Genomic DNA, 17,668 nt, shown 5'->3' with positions numbered 1-17,668 from the left:
CCTTACATTGCCTTGTCATTCTCAATTGAACAGTTGACATGTGTACCAAACACATGTCCTTTATCAACAACAAAAGTCATCTGTGTCTAACAAAACTTTAAAATTCTCACCCACTGCAGAAGGCATAGGTACATAACAGAGCGTTGCCTTCCTTTACCAAAGAAAAACATGCATGCCTATCAAGGCTCTTGTCTTCTTGTCAGTCAATACAAGTCACGTGTGCTTAACATTGTCCTGACCTCGTCCTCTGCCAGCAAAAGCCATGTTTGCCTAACACTGTTTCGCCTCTCTCCTCTGCAAAGAAAAGGCAGGTGCCCTAAATGTGTTTCAGACTTCTCCTACACCAAGAAAGGTTGCATGGGGGTAAAACGTGCTTGGCCCTCTCCGGATAGAGGAGACATGTGTACTGTCACACTGGGTTAGGAAACAACATAGGCCAACACCAAACATGTTACCAACACCAGACGAACGTTTATTAGGGATCGGGTGCATACTTTATCAACATAGTACAACGCTAGGCTTTGATTAAAGTAAACTATTTAAGGATCGAAATGTAAAGTATTTTTCTGGGAAGTTGAAGAGGGTCCAAAGGTCTCCCCGAACAAGTCACACACAGCAGATGTGGTCAGCCAGTGAGATCACTATGCCTTGTCTCCCTTTAAGGGGCAGCAACATCCATGGTGGCAATGATGAGCTCTAGCTCTAACTCTTTTCAGCCAACAAATGACACCTGTGATTAACAGTGCTTCACACGTGTCCCTTTCCGAAAACACACACGTGCCTAATACTGCTTTGGCCTTCCCTCAGCAAAAAAGAAACCACATATGCATAGCACTGCTGAAGCCTTTTCCTGTGGCAGCAATATGTGCACCTTTCTCTCCCTTGGAAAAGTCATGTGGGCTTAACCATATTTTGGCCTTAACAACAAACAAATAAAATGTGTGCCTAACATTGTTTTGGCCAGAAACCTAATGAAAGACGCTTATGCTCAGACCTTCTTTGCCAAAAAAGGACAAGAATGCATTACATTGCTTTGGCCTTCTCGTCTGCCAGCAATATATGAGTGTGTGTGCATGTGTGCATGTGTGTGTCTGTTACTGCTTTAGACTTAGACTAACTCAATACCTGTGCGGCTCACAGCTCTGTATCCTTCACCTTTGCTAACAAAACACACATTTGCCTAACACCGAGCAAAGCATTTGCTTTGGTCTTTTCCTATGCCAAAAGACGTGTCAGCCTAACATTCCTTTATAATTATGAATATGTGCCTTACACTGATTAAACATGTTTTACTTATAAAAGTCATATATGGCTAACACAGCTTTGGCTCACTTCTCCAACACAAGATATGTTTGCATAACACTGCTCTTACTTTCACTTCCACCAACTAAAGACACGTGTGTCTAACGCTGTTTTACTGCTCTGTCCTTCTAGCTAAAAACATACATGTGTTCCTATCATTGTTTTGGCCTGTTCTTATGCAGAAACACATTTGAGTCTAATATTGTTTTGGCCTTTTCTTCCCCAGAAAGACACATGTTTCTGGCACTGATTTGGCCATGGTTGCTTATAAAAGGCCTGTGTGATTAACGTTATTTTGCACTTCTTCAATAGTAAAAACAATGTGTGCCCAGAACTCTGTAGGACTTAACACGCATCAAATGCATGTGTGTCTATCATTGCTTTGGACTTCACCCCAATAAAACATGTTTTCCAATTACTGCTTTAGTGTACACTGCCAACAAATGACATGTGTGCCTAATAATGATTTACCCCTGTACTCTGCCACCACAGACATGTGTGCTGCACGCTGAGTTGGCTTTATCTGCCTATGAATATGTGTGACTACTGGTTCTTTGTGATGTAATCCCCATAAATAACAGAGTGGTCATTTACTTGGTGGTAGCTTTCAGTGTATGCTTTTTTTGTGTTCATAGGAAGGGCACCATGCCACTCTCACATCCCCCTGCTCACTGCTTACTCAATCCCCCCATCTCACCCCGTAACAGCCCCAACTCTTCTACATATTTGCATCTATGTTGGGCCCCCTGATGGGGCTGCTTCAAGTATGCCCAATAACCACACAGGAGCCATTGTGCACTCCAACCTTCTCTTTATTCCTCCATGGCCTTACTGGCTTCCCTCTTCCCTTGCCCCTCCCTTTCCTCCCGCTTCCCGCTCCCTCCCATAGTCCTGGGCTCCCCTCTTAAAGGGGCTCTGTCCCTTTTTCCACTTACAACACCTCCCCCTTGCTTAACATGAGACTTCCGGGGTCACATTTGCTCGATGAGACGTTGGGGTCTCTTTGTGGCTCATTGGGGCCTGTCTGGTTGCTCGTGGGTCTCTTCCACGCTCTCTCGTTGCGGTGCTTCATAAGTCTTTGCTCTCTCCTTTTCCTTCCTCTCAATCGCTTCTCCTTTCATTGGTTCCTGCTCTTCAAAGTATAGCTCGTGGAGGAGGGAGTCCTTTGGCGTCATTTTTCCATAGTTCTCTGTCATAGTTGTCACCTGCTCTCTGTCCCTTGTTGCTAGGATGGGGTCTGCGCGGTTCATCTGTCCTCTGGCTTTGTTTTCTTCTCCCGCATCTTGCTCGGGCACGTGGTCCTTCTTGTGGGTTACTCCGAATGACCTATAGTGAATGCTGGTGAGTGCATGCTGTAGTGCTGTCCGGTGGCTAAGACGGCTGTGCCCTATGGCGGGACTCGGTATCATGCGGATGGCGTCAGACACTCTGCGGCCTCCTTGGGTTGGGTCGCGTCGTGACTGACCTTTTGGCTGTATTGTTGGTGCGGTCCTCCATTGGCCGGCATGGTCCTGGGGTTTGTCTAGGGATTGTTCTTCCGCCCTTGTCTGCTACAGTTGCCTTGTACCAACGTTTCCTGTGGCTTCCGCTTTCCCCCCCCCGTACGATATCTCGAAGGGTACTGGGTGGTTGCGAGACTCATAGTTCTCTCGCAGAACGGGTGGCATTCGTGTGCCAAGTGCCGGTCCGTCTCCCTTTTGGCGGGCTATCTCCGAGTAGAGGGGGTGTGCATGTCTGTGACGTCTCGGTGGGCTGGTGTTCGTGGCCTTGATGTCTTTTCTGATCTCTAACCGTGCCATCAGTGGACTAGGGTATCTTGTCTGGGCTGAAGGTGTGGGTTGGTTTGCAGAGCTTGTGGTTGGTCCTGTTCTGCACATTTCCTGAAGGTGACCTTCCTGGCCACAGCGCCAGCATGTTCGTCCAACGGCTGGGTATGGTTCTCTGTGTGTGTGTTTCCACCCTCGCTCGAGGAACTGCTCTTTGTTCGAGCTTTGTTGCCGGTGTCTTCCAGGTTTCCTCCTTCTCCAGGAACGAATGGGCTTAGACTGTTGCGGTTGCCCTTCTGTGAGGGCTGCGATGATGTCGCGTTCAACGTTTCTTTCAATGGCGGCTGCCTGTGCTTCAACTCTCTCGTATGTCTTCGCCAGATTGAGAGTTTTCGCCAGGGACAGGGGCTTTTTGAGAAGGTGTTTTCTGAGCGTTGACGAGGTGCACCCTTCTATGATCCGCAGTCTTATAGCATCTTCATCGTTGAAGTTGGCGAAGTCGCAGTTTATTATTTTCTGCTGGAGACGTAAGACGAATTCTCCAATGGATTCGTGCGGACGCTGCCTGTGGTGGTTGAATTCAAGGCGTTCGTAGTCTTTGTTGGAGCCTACTATCAGTTGTCGTTGACTGCCTCGAGGAGACGTTGGAACGTTGTTTTGTCTGTAGCCGGGATTGTCTTGATGATGTCCTTTACCTCTTTTCCTACCAAGTTCCTAAATATGTTGAGTTTGTTTGGTGGGTCTTTGTTCCCTATTGCTCCTAGAAAGTCTTCAAACTCTTTGATCCATTCTTCCCACCTTGTTCCTTGGTTGTAGCGTGGGTGCAAGGCGAATGGGTCGGGTCTTCTCATGGCGGCAGCATATGATGTGAGGCCCAGGTTTGCCAGGGTTTGCGCTCCTGCGTCGGCGTCTGCTTGTGTGAGGTCAGTCATGGTGTGAGCGCGTTGTGGTGCTCCACAGGGCGGTAGGTCCTTGGTTGTCGCTCCTGGCTTTCGCTCCTGGCTTTCTGGATGGTCATGGGCAGTTGGTTGGCCTGTGGCGTGGTTACTCGTATTCTCGTGTTGAGCAGCGGCAGTTCAGGTGCAGCTTTACTCTTGTGGGCTGTTGGTAGTATCCAAATGGGTTCCCTTGGTCCTTTGTAGGCTGCAGGGGTGTGAGAGGCGTGATGGCTCTCCACCTTGTGGTTAACCTTGTGGTGATGCACAAATTGTGTTTGTATTGTCCTTCTGCGGGCCTGTCACATTTCTGCACCGGTGGCCTGCGTGGTGGAGGCCACTAATGTGTACCCAGGCTGTTATAGAGCTGCATTGGGGTTTGACTAACCTAGGTCCACTGGGTGGGTGGCTCTGGGGTTTCTGGCGTGGTGTGGGTGTCCCAGTTAGTGCTCTCTGTTTGCAATTGTCTGGTTGTTTTATTCCCGGGGTGGTACCCTCTTCTCCGTATCAGTCATTTCCTTTGTGCTTCTTACCCTTAATTCGGGGCACCGTTGTAGGCACGTGTGTTGGTTGGGGTGACCGAGGGCGCTTTGCAGACGTCCTCCAGGCCGTGTATCTGGGTCATGGGCTTCTGCACGGTGGCAGGGGTCTTGTGACCTGGGCTGGGTGTCCGTGGTGGTCTTGCCTGTCCCTCTTGAAGACAGTGTCCTGCTGGGTGGTGCTGGGCGGCCTCCTGGCTTGCAGTGTGGTGGCAGGTGGCTCAAGTTTATACGCAACCTCAACTCTGGTGGGGTTGTTGGCCGTGTTCGATGTGAGGTGGCACCCTATCCAGTTGGTTCGCGTAGTGGGGCTGCTGTGATGGGGTTGGCAACACGTGTGGCCTGCGTGGAGTGGTCTACGCACCTGTGCTGCTGTCCCTTCTTTCCTTCATGAGGCCCATTAGTGGGCCCGTGGGCTGGCGTCCCGGGGCCAGCAGGGTGTCCTGTGACACTGTTGGGCCTGTTTCCTTGCTTCGTTTGGGTCCTCTTTCTTTTCCTCGTATCCCAAGTTTGTTCCTTCTCTATCTTGTTATACATATATTTATTTATTTATTTTTTTGGGCGCTCGCGCAAGCGTTACCCTTTCTGTTTGATTGTCACTTTGTGGGAGACACGGGGATCTCGGGATTCCCTTTTCCCTTTTTTTTTTAATGTCACGTCCTTTGTGGGAGACATGGGGATTCCCTTGTTTGTGGCCGTTCCCTTCCCGACCCCTGACAGAACACCTTACTTGGTGGGGGTGTGGCTGCCGCGGTCCGTTGTCTCCTCTCTTCCTGCTGCCGATGGCGGGATGAAGCAGTGGATCAGCTGGGCCTGCTGCGCTGACGCGGGTGCTGCAGACGCAGTCTTCTCCCTTCTTGTTCGGCGGCTCTGCAGCCGCTGGTCCTTCCCTCCAGAGGCGCACGGGCCTCTTGGTGGATGCCAGGCACACGGGCCCGCGAGGTCGTTCCTCCTGGGCTGCTGCCGTCGGTTCCTCCACTGGGCTCACGGCCCTCCTACGTTGCTGGGCGCACGGGCCCCCCTTCGCTGTGGGCGCACAGGCCCTCGGGCACACGGGCCCCCGGATGCGGCTGGGCACACGGGCCCTACAAGCAGTTGGGCGCTTGGGCCCACCTTCGCTGCGGGCACGCAGGCCCCCAATCACTGCTGGGCGCACGGGCCCTCCGTTATTGCTCGGCGGGCACACAGGCCCTTTCCACCTGCAGGGCACACGGGCCTCTGCTTTGTCGCGGGCACACGGGCCTCTTCTTTCTCGTGGGGCACACGTCCTCCATGCTGGGCGCACGGGCCCTCCTCCTCCTCTGCTGCTGGGCGCACGGGCCCTCGATCACTGCGGGCACACGGGCCCCCGGATTCTGCTGGGCACACGGGCCCTCCGGCACGGCACACAGGCCGCTGCACTATTGTAGGGCGCACAGGCCCACCTCCCACTGCCGGGCACAAGTGCCCACCATGAGGGCACACCGGCCCGTTTACTCTGGGCGCACAGGCCCGCTGCAGGGCTCACAGGCCCACCTCCTTTTGCCGGGCGTGCTGGCCCACCGTTGTTCCGTGCTCACGTGCTCACTGCAGGGCTCACGAGCCCCTCACTGCTGCTGGGCACACAGGCCCCCTGCTGCTGGGCGCACAGGCCCCTCGCTCCTTGTTCCCATGGACTTCTTTTGTTCATTTTCTTCACAGCGCGGGACGTTTCCCTTCGTCGCCAGTTGTTGAGCCCCCTGATGGGGCTGCTTCAAGTACGCTCAATAACCACACAGGAGCCATTGTGCACTCCAACCTTCTCTTTATTCCTCCATGGCCTTACTGGCTTCCCTCTTCCCTTGCCCCTCCCTTTCCTCCCACTTCCCGCTCCCTCCCATAGTCCTGGGCTCCCCTCTTAAAGGGGCTCTGTCCCTTTTTCCACTTACAACAATCTACTTTTCCCCACAATTAAACCTACCAGGAAGTAACATAGCATGTTTAATTTATGTCGATGAAACCATGGTACATGGTGCCTACCATTGCTCTAACACTCTCAACCACACAATTGACACGAGCGCCTGACATTGCTTTGGTTATCTCCCCCACTAATAAATATATAGTGTGCCTCAAAACTACTTAGGCTTTCTCTGCTAACAAAAGCCACGTGTTCCTAACATTGCTTTGGCCTGCTCCTCTGCCAACAATATGCATGGGTGCCTAAATCTGTTTTGGTCTGCTCTTACCATTAAGTACACTGTCACTGTCTCTTGAATACGCATGTGCAGCATAATACTGCTTTGTTTTTCTCATCAGCCAACAAAAGACATATGTGCCTAACGCTGCTTTGGCATTGTGCACCTATAAAGACTCTTGTGCCTAACTTTGATTTGCCCTTCTCTTCCAGCAAAAGACACTTGTGCCAAACACTGATATATGGATCTCCTATGCCAACAATAGAAATGTGTTCCCCATACTGCCTTAGCTTTTTTCTCTGCAAAAAAAGACTCATTTGTCTGACAGAGCTTTGGCTTGTTCTTCTGCCCGCAAAAAGCACATCTGCCTAACACTTCCATGCCATTCCCCACCTAGAAATATGGATCTCCCAAACAATGCATTGCCATTCTCAGTTAAGCAAGAGGCAAAAATGCATCGTCCTTCTTCACCAACAAAAGCAATTTGTTTCCAACAGTACTTTATATATTCCTCCAACAACTAAAACACATGTGCCTAACACTGCTTTGTTCTTCTCTACTTAGTAAGTGGAGGGAAAGCTCAGCATTGTGGAAAGACTTATGAGCTAAAAACTTTGAAACAAAGAGGTGGTGTCCTGCCACAAATATTCTTTTTCTTGATACCTATTCCATCAAGAGTACCTATTTTAACATGCTTTATGTTGTTGCAGAAAAGAGACTGCTAGATACTAGCTAGAAGTCAGTTAGGGAATCGAGAAGCAACAGCAATTAACGAGTTCACATATCTTTGTAATACTTTGACCAATGCTACCAGTGAAATTGTGACCCAACTCATTACATTATACAGGGGTTTTCAAACAGTGTTGCATTCCTATTCAGTTAATAAACATCTCTTATTGTGAGAAGTGAAACAAATAATTATTCAGTACGCATCAAAATGGAAGAAATAAAATACTGCACATAACAGTGTATATAGGTACAATAAACATGTTGGTACCATAGAAGACTCTGCTAACAGAAGACGTGTGTCCCTGAGATTGCTTTGTCCATCTCCTCCACCAATAAAAGACATGTGACCCTCTCTTTTACTGTATAATATGACATGTATGTCTAACAGTGTTTTAGACTTATCCACCAACTACATTTCTATATGCCTAAAACTTTCTTTGACCTTCTCAAATACATGTTTGCTGTCACATGTGTGACAGCAAGCAATGTAGAGTGGTAGCAACCATTTCAGAAACACACATTATTAGTAGGGATCTGGTGGAGGTTGGGGCAACATAGTATAATAAGCATGTGAATTACACTAAACCTTTCAGGATGAGATGTAGGCAGTATGTGAGCAGTGTTTTCAGGCAAAACAATTGAACATGAGTCTCTGGGAAGTAAAAATAGTATCCACATTTCTCCCTTTCCAAGTGTCTCCTGGCAGATAAGAATGGCCCATGAGATCACTGCTCCTTTTCTCTGTTCAAAGGGGAGGAACTCTTATGGGAGCAATGAGATGAGTGAACATTATTACCAACACTATTACCCTGTAACAGCCAACTCGGAATGAGGCCTAATATGTGTGCCTAACACTGCTTTCACTTTCCTCTCTACCAGCAAAAGACCCACGTGCCTAACGCTGTTTCCATGCTTTGGCTTTCTTATCAAGAAAATACCCGAGTGGGTAGCACTGTGTGGGCATTTTTCTCTGCCAAAAGACATGATGGGGTAGGCTTGTCTCTCCTTTGGGGAAAGTCTTCTCTTTGCCGTCCACACCCTGGCACTGCCATCTGTAAAATCTCCCATAACCTAACTTGGTTTACAAGAATGAATATGGTGCCCCTTGGATTTGACTATGTTATTTTTATTGTTTTAGTTGAAATTAATCAACCTTTCAATATTTGATTTTAACATACATCAAACAATTATATCATACAAAAATGAAAATCACAACATAAGGAAAAAAAAATTGCTTTTCAATGGCCTGGCCACACCACATCGTATGTTTCATCATTAAAAAATGAACAATTTCACAAAACATATACCTTCGACCATCATTACATTGATCATTTGATCACAATACACTTATCCTGTAAAATTATAATATCATTAGATTACACAGCATAAAAACCCATATATATATATATATATATATATATATATATATATATATATATATATATATATATATATATATATATATAAAACTATATATATATTGGCTTCTTCATTGCATACAGTTCATTACAACTAACAGTATCCATTTCTCCGCATACATTTTTTAGTTGGTGGTAAATGGTAACTACACAGTGGCGTGCAAGGCATCATTTAAGGGAACCGTCAGTTGTAGAATTATCTTCTTCTATAGTTCTGCAACCCAAATGTCCTTGCGTTGTAGAGTTCTTCGTCGGGGAATAGACAGGCCCTTCTTGAGTTCGCTCCCTTTCAAGCAGGAGCCACGATTCGTCAAACTTCTAAGATGAAGAAAGGGTGAACATTGTCATTGAGGAGGTAGATTTGGTCCTTGCGGTGCTCGCTGACGAGTGATCGAAAACATCCTGCAACAGGGGAGGCGTGCAGTGCACCTCGACGATGATGATGTGTTGCCGCAAAGAGTTAGTGAAGAACTTTGGCCGAGCAAGGGCGTTGAGTCGTCGGTGTCTGGTGTCAGTGAACAGGACATGACCACGACTGGCTACAGTAGCTTTGTCGGCGCCTCTGAGGTCTTCAGGTGACGGGAAACCCACTGGCGGATTCTCCTCGGTCGTCGGTGGCCTTGACTTTCTCCGGCAGGACGAAAGCGGTCAACAATGATGAACAAGGGAGTCCTTGGATCAAATGTTCTTAGGCAAACCGGAGCATGGCGACTCCGGTCGGCGACGGCAGTCATCGACAGTGGATGGCTGTCTGGTGCTTCTCTTCATTCTCCTCGGCGGTCCCCTTCTCCGGTCGCTGCCTTTTGTAGGCCTGTCTACCAGGGAGCTTTGGCAAAGATGAGCTGGTGGACGTTGGTCCCTCGTAGCTGGGGAAGAGATCTCCTTTCCTGGTCCTCTCTTGGATCAGTTCTTGAAGACACAGCAGCTTTCAGATTACACGGAATGGACCAGTGGTTCACCTTCTTCTTCCGGCTCGCCTTCTAGAGTAAGCATCAAGTATCAACTTCAGCTTATGAATGATTTCTAGCAGTGAGTGGCCCCCAGATATACTGTTGATCCCCCATTCACTCCGCTGGGAAACACTCAGGCAACCAATCACTCAGAATGGCATTCAAGCAGTCAGTCAGCCAATTAGGCACACGGTGCATTCAGGCCATTATTCTCCATTCAGACACTCACAACACAGAATGTGGATTTGGACAAGTACTTTGCCATTCAGCACTACACACTGCATTCATAGCAGTTTCGGACAGGGCTGCCTAGTCATTGTGTCAAACACCAGATACTAGACACCCACAACACAGAATGCATATTCGTCACACACTCCATTCACCCAGGTCCCATCCCACGGGCGTACCCACAACATTTGGACGTTGGGAATGCTCCAGCAAGTCTGGTCGGCACTTCCCCACACTACCATATATGGAACTTCCACCAACAGCCAGTCAGGGGGAAGCTACAGAGTCCGGGCTTCCCGGGACTACGGGAAAATCAAGGTAACAGGCGATGGATGCCAAAAGGCCATGGGGGCCATCTTGTCTTCATCAGGAATCCACTGATTCCAATAACAGGGCCTGGGCATCCCAAAATGGAGGATGCGCAGTGCACATGTCAATTCAACACAGAGTTGTCACCAGCCTGTACACTGCTCTGTGGGCCTCACACAGGTGCCCAAAAACATACAATAGGAGTACAGGGTCGTACTCCCACCCATGGGTGCCATAAGGGTATCCCAAGGGTCTGTTCACCAAACCAAATACAGGTAGAACCGCACCACCAGGAGTCCCACATGAACTCCTGCAGGCCCAGCTCCAGCAGGGGGTGCAGGGGGGCCAGCCCCCCCCCCCCAAGGCCAGCGTCTGGCCCCCCTAGAAAGCAGGGCCAGTCTGGGAACCAAAAGAGGTCCTGGAAAATTTGATCAAAGTGGCCCCATATTTCGCTGCAATAGCGAGCGTTATTAGAGCACAGGAAAATATTACTGCACCAAAGGGCACTATTGCAAAATAGGGCTGATCAATTCCATCTAATTGAAAACAAGCATTGGCAATGCCAGCAGTTTGTGCAGGCATGGGAAGAGCCCTTTCCAAGCAACGTCATATTGGTATGAACTGCCCATTAATGGTAGCAGGTGCAAAACGGTGTGAGTATCTGGGCACCTATTAGCAGTGCCTGGCAAATGCCTAATACTCTTATACGGCCACGGGGGCCATCTTGTCTTCATCAGGAATCCACTGATTCCAATAACATGGCCTGGGCAACCCAAAATGGAGGATGCGCAGTGCACATGTCAATTCAACACAGAGTTGTCACCAGCCTGTACACTGCTCTGTGGGCCTCACACAGGTGCCCAAAAACATACAATAGGAGTACAGGGTCGTACTCCCACCCATGGGTGCCATAAGGGTATCCCAAGGGTCTGTTCACCAAACCAAATACAGGTAGAACCGCACCACCAGGAGTCCCACATGAACTCCTGCAGGCCCGGCTCCAGCAGGGCGTCCTGGGGGGCCAGCCCCCCCCACAAGGCCAGCGTCTGGCCCCCCTAGAAAGCAGGGCCAGTCTGGGAACCAAAAGAGGTCCTGGAAAATTTGATCAAAGTGGCCCCATATTTCGCTGCAATAGCGAGCAATATTAGAGCACAGGAAAATATTACTGCACCAAAGGGCACTATTGCAAAATAGGGCTGTTCAATTCCATCTAATTGAAAACAAGCATTGGCAATGCCAGCAGTTTGTGCAGGCATGGGAAGAGCCCTTTCCAAGCAGCGTCATATTGGTATGAACTGCCCATTAATGGTAGCAGGTGCAAAACGGTGTGAGTATCTGGGCACCTATTAGCAGTGCCTGGCAAATGCCTAATACTCTTATACACAAGCCCAAACTGTTGGCTTTACCAATGTTTATTTTTAACAGGACTTAAGTGAAGGGCATGCATAGTGCTTATAAATCGAGTGGCTAGAAGCAGAGATGGTGAAGACATTTTTTCATTTTTATTACACCAGTAGTGGGTTTACAACTCCAATTAAGTCATTAAATTTCAGAAGGCTGCTTCGACAAAACACTGGCAGGCACTTTGAGTGCAAAGTTTGATGGTAAGGCTTGATTAAAACAAAGCAAAGAGTTCTCTGGAGCAGGTGTTTTTGGCAGGGAGGGACGGGTACTGGGTGGGAATAGCCATAGGGATTATCATGGGCAGTCAATGGGTGGGCAAATAACCAAACAACACCTACACGCTGGGTGTCCCTCCTCATAGCCGATTTTTCCCCATCTATACTTTAATGCAATAGTTTTGTTTTATAGCTGGGGCAAGCGCCATCTAGAATCCCAAACTGATTAAAAAACAGCACAGAGATGAGGATAAGCGAGTGTGTAGTGAATATTACAGCAGAGGAATCCCACGGCATGGGGGTGTGATTGCAAATGTGATTCTTAAAGCAGAAGGTGAAATATTACAGCGCAGGGCTGGACGATTTTGGCGCAAATACATATGTCATGGGTGGTTAAAAATCAATAACCACACTAATACCAACACCGTACTCTGTGTTCCTAGCATTAGTTTTTGCCTGTTCTGCTGCCAGTCCATCAGGGCACCCATTTTTGTTTGTTTAATGATGGGTAGGTCATGCTACAGCACAGGGCTGGCTTTATGCAGGGCTAAGGGATTACATAATATGGAAGGGGATTTTTCTTATGTGCAAGAAATATTACAGCATGGGGCTGGGGTTTTACACACCAGGGGAACCATTGAGCAGTGGTGGGCTGGAGGATTACACAGCATACACAAGCTGTGGGGTGGGGTGCTCAGCGTAGCGAGAAGACAACGGCACATGCAGGCAGGCACCCATGAATCAGCCAGCCAGATATGAAGTTATCATCGGGCCGGAGGATTGGGCAGGTGGAGGGGAGGACAGAGAGTGTGTGGAGCAAGGGGGTGGGCAGGGCATAATGTACCAGCCGATGATTGCTGAGCAAAGAGAGATTTAGTGCAGGTGTTTTTGGGAAATCACACCAAACTGATATATTACAGCATACAGGGTGGGGCGTTGAAGTTCAGGAAGAGAAATGCACCCCACAGGGAGCGACTGTACCAGTAAATTAGGCCAATGGTACAGCAGGAAGTGGATGGTGAAGCAAATAGTGAGAATATTACAGCACCTGGTTGGAAGAGTACAGCACTGGGAGAGCACCCCACCCCCACTGAGAATGTTACTGCACAAAGGGGTAAGCACCTTGCTAAGTGCCACCTTCGGGCCCAAGCTGTTATCTGCACACCCTGCAGCCCCCCTACGCAGCCATAGACGTCTGGAATCGCTAGAATGTGTTATTGTTCTCGCAGACACAGAGGGGCCCAGAAGCAGAGATGCAATGTTAAGGACCCCAAAATACTACCGGATAAGATAAGGGGATGGTGGAGGGGGGTGCTGTAACACTCCCTCCCACTCCCCCACATACACAACTTCTCCCTGTCCAGAAACAGCATAACCTTAGACCTGGTTATCAGGGCCAACTCCGGCGGCATGCAGACCTCACGACCTACCACAAGCATGAAAGATGAGACAGCGGCTGGCCAGGATTGGGGTCCATTGGCAGAACTTTGTGGGAGTGAGTGTGATGGAAGAATGGAGGTTGCTTCTAGCAAGGGTTTAGTTACACTGGTAGAGCTGCGTGTGAAGGAGCCACTGACTGTAATGAAACAACGGAAAGTGTTGCAGGCCAGGATGGAGGGTCCAATTGGCAGATCTGTGTATGAGCCTCTGTAAGGGAACAACAGAGGTTCCAGCTAGCCAGTATTGAGGTTCATTGCTAGAGCTTTATGTGAGTCACTGTTATGGAACAACAGGGGTTTCTGCTGGCTAGGATTGAGGTCCATTAGCACAGTTTTGCAAATAGCTGCAATAGAAACAAATGGGTTACTGCTGGTAAGGGTGGAGTAGTAGTGACAGTCAAATGAGCTTTGCATTAGTTGCTGTAATGGAACAGCAGGCGTCAATGGAGGTCAGTGCTGAGGCGGTGTATGGCTCTAACGTACTGGAATTGCGGGGGGTGGAAGGTCAGGATTGGGAAGAGGTGCATTAGCAGAGTGGTGTGTCAGCCTCTATAATGACATAGGTAGCGGCTTCTTTAGGTCATGGTAAGGTACATTTGTAGAAGTGGGTGTGAGTGGCAGTACTGGATTTGCAGTTTAGTTTGGTCTTGCATAGCGGAGCTGAAGTGGATTTTAATAGGTCTACAGACTGCCAATGTTCCCACTACACCCCGATAACCATCCACATTTAGTTCGGGCCCGGGGGATCATGGCTCAAGGATTGGACATTAGCTAAACAGGGTGCTGGTTTTCAGTATAGCTCAGGCAGGGAACATTAAAGCACAGGAAGGGGAATGTTAGAACTGATGGATGTTAGGCAGAAACCTGTGCTGTTCCCTCTGGGACCACTGCAAAAGATTTAAGACTACAGGTGGTTGGCAGTAAACCCAATTGGTAGCAGTCTGTACCACCCAGATTTACCTGGTAGCTGTGGCTGAGCAGTAAGACTTCTCTCAAGAAGAGTTAGGCAGAATACAGAGTATTCACAATAGGTCAAAAGAACACAGTAGAACAAGCAAACACTGACCAGAGCTTGGTGTAAAAGAGATATAATTATTTATTTTAAAAAACACATCTAGTTAAACACACTGGCACTATTATCAAGCAGTTCAAAAACACGGTCACTAAAAGATATACACTCCCTTCAACGATTATTAGACAAGTCTTAAGTAAAGCAACACTTATTTTCAGACAGCGGTGAGCGCTTAACGAAGATGGCACTCTAATCAATCGGTTAAAAAGGGAGAGAAAGACAGAGCAAATATAGAAAGAGATCCCAACACTTTCGGAAGAACCCAGTAGGAGAAGAAGGAAGGTTAAGACCGTAAAGTCAAGTTTAACAAGGCCGGACCCACTTTAAGAGGCTCTGGTCGAAATGTGTCCAAGGTCACACGGTTAAAAGTGCCCAAATGTCTCGCAATAGTTTCAGAAGGAGTTGGATCAACAGAAAGGGACCAGTTAGATGGTCGAGGCGGCCAGCCCAGTCCAGAAGGTTAAGGGAATATTGTTACCTTGTAGCAATCTTTAGAAAGGGAGGCCTGGCGGACACGGTACCTTAAAATGGCGAGAACGCTCCAGCTGGGGCAGTTGTTCCTGGCAGCGGGTGGAAGTCGGCACTTCGTCCGGGGAGGAGAGGATCTCGTCGGGGAGGAAAGCAGGGGTCCGTTGCACTGCCAGGGAAGAAACCAGCCACGGAGTTCTCGATTAAAAGGAGCGGTCCTTTGATTCGCGTCCAGTGGTAAGTGGCTATCCGGTTGCCGGGGTGCTTGGCATGGGCAATTCGACCACAAGACGTCCTGGGATGCGAGGAAAGAAGGTAAACTGGTTGTGCCCACCAGTCAGGGGAAGAAGACTCTCCAGCAGGGAGATCTCCTCTGTCGTTGGGAAGTGGTGAGTCGGTTCAGCAGGGCTCCACCGGTGGTGTCATCGTAGCAGGTCGGTTTAGCTTCTCCCTCGTCGGATTTTCAGGTCCTGTGGCAACTTCGGATGTTCCAGTCCCAAAAGCCCTGCTTTTTATGCAGCACACCCCCATTCAGTCAGCCTAGCTGTCAATCAAACATGCTAAGTGGTGAGCCAGCCGGCTCACCACTTGGGCCAATCACACAAGAGTATGACTTGAGTTACCAAGGTAACTCAGTCCAGGGTGCCTAAACCCCCTCCCACACTCCCTGTGGTACCCAGACAGAGTGGCACCACTTTTAGAGGCTTCTGTGGAGAAGCCCGCCAAAAAGTGAAACAAAGGGCTCGACCTTTGGTTTGGAGTTACAGAGGCGAACACAAACGCCATTTTAAAACCGAGTTCTAGCAGAAAATACCAACCGGTGAAATAATATTAAATAAATAAATCGGCGGTATGTTGGTGGCTATGTTAACCTCGAACAATGGGAAAATCACGTAGAGATATATTCGCGGTTGAATATAAAAAGTAGTATCCACTGCCACCAGCCAAAACTCGACGAAGGGGGACGGGACAGTGCCCCCTCGAATAACAGACCCAGGGGCAATCGAATTGCCCCTACCAGTACGTCCACAATATGATGGTTTGTACTGGTTCTGTTAGTAATTTGGGACTAGTAAAGCCAATGGTGACTTTACATGCCCTGGGAGACAGTAGTCAGTCCCAGGGTATGGAGTCTATGGTGGGGGGTCACTATGACACCCCGGTGTTACTGCACGGAGGGTGCTGTGTAACACACCTAGAAAAAACATATGAGACCCTATGGAGTAAAAGACCCTATAGCCCATTACACACATTAACATTCAAAGGAACACCACAATCATGTCCAAGAGTGGGAGAAAAATAGTCTCACTCTTGGCAGAAGAAAAAAACAAACTCCAGAAATCCAGCAAAGCTGCTGGGGGACTCACTAGGTTAGGAAATTCATCTTAAACAGAGAATTCTCTGTAACAATGGAGAACATATTACATGATGCCGGCCGGTGAATGATTACAGCACAGGGGGAACACATTGCAAAAGAGGTGGAGAATATTACAGTCCATGGCATCACAGTAAGAAAAAAGTTTAGCACTTGCATACAGGATAGCAACACAAGGAAAACATTGTAGCATGATGGCTAGAAAATATTACAGCACATTGGAAAAGGTTTACCGCATAGGGTGAGAGTGAGGGTTAGAAGCACTCGGCAGAGGGGCATGCACGTACAAAAAATCCCTTACCTTTCAGGTCTGGATGCTGTCCTCAGCTGCTCTCAGCCCCAGCCACAGCCTCACTTGGGTCACCTGCTGCTGTCTGCTAAAGGAGGCAGTGCGGCAAGCCTCACCTGGTTGGTTGGCTGTCTTTCTTGAATCTCTCAGAGCATACCGTGAACACGGGCACAGCACACGGCATGGGCCCGGTCCCAGCACAGCGCTCAGACTGTCTGTCAGCAGTGTCTCTCAGGTGGCAATGGCACGTTCACTCACAGGCCCAGTAATACCTGCGCATGCGACTCGACAGCACAGAGCATACTAGGGCACGTGTGGTTTCAATGCGCAAGCGCCCTAGTGTGATGAGAGCGCAAGACCCAAAATCCATGAGCAGGTTGCAGGCCTGGCAGGCAAACAAATCATGCAGTGAATGGCCACATCCAGGCTGGCCAGTATGGATACATATCTCTGAATGGCGAGTGATAGTTTCATTTTGAGTCCCCATGTATCTTCCCCCCAAGAAAAGAGGCCCTATGGCCGAGGCCTACCAGGGAAACTCCTAGTGTCCTGGTGGGTCAGTCCAGCCCTGCTAGAAAGGAGGCCTCATCAGTGGTGTGAGGTTTGCTTCCTTTTTTTCTTTTTTTCATCAAAAGGTTGATTGTATTTTAACTATATGCAATAAAAAAAACAAAAAATAAACGTTAACCACCACTGGGTCCCGGGGTGTGTAGGGGGAGCGTAAGGGGGTAAAACAGGCTGGGGGGATTTTGCAGTTAGCATTCTGAGGGGCTGCACTGCAGGAGGCTCAGTCAGGATTTGTTTGCTTCCTCTGGACAAAGATTTATGCCCCACGGCCATGAAAGCAGAAATGACCAGGGATATGGAGGGCCATTCACACCTCTAAGTAAGGTAGCACACTTGCTCAAGCAGGCTGCCTACAACTATCTAGCAAGATCCTGCATTGCTTTTTTATCTGCACTTGTAATCTTACGTTTCAAACCTCTCATTTATAAGGTAGCTATTGTTTCAAACCTATCCAGTAGATTTCTGCAATTGAATGTAGGTTTTTATGTGTGGGAATAAACTGTTGTTCCA

Source organism: Ambystoma mexicanum, chromosome 4p (genome assembly GCF_040938575.1).
Source record: "Ambystoma mexicanum isolate Mex_15411 chromosome 4p, UKY_AmexF1_1, whole genome shotgun sequence".
Taxonomy (NCBI): Eukaryota; Metazoa; Chordata; class Amphibia; order Caudata; family Ambystomatidae; genus Ambystoma; species Ambystoma mexicanum.
Note: the sequence above shows the minus strand (reverse complement) of the source record.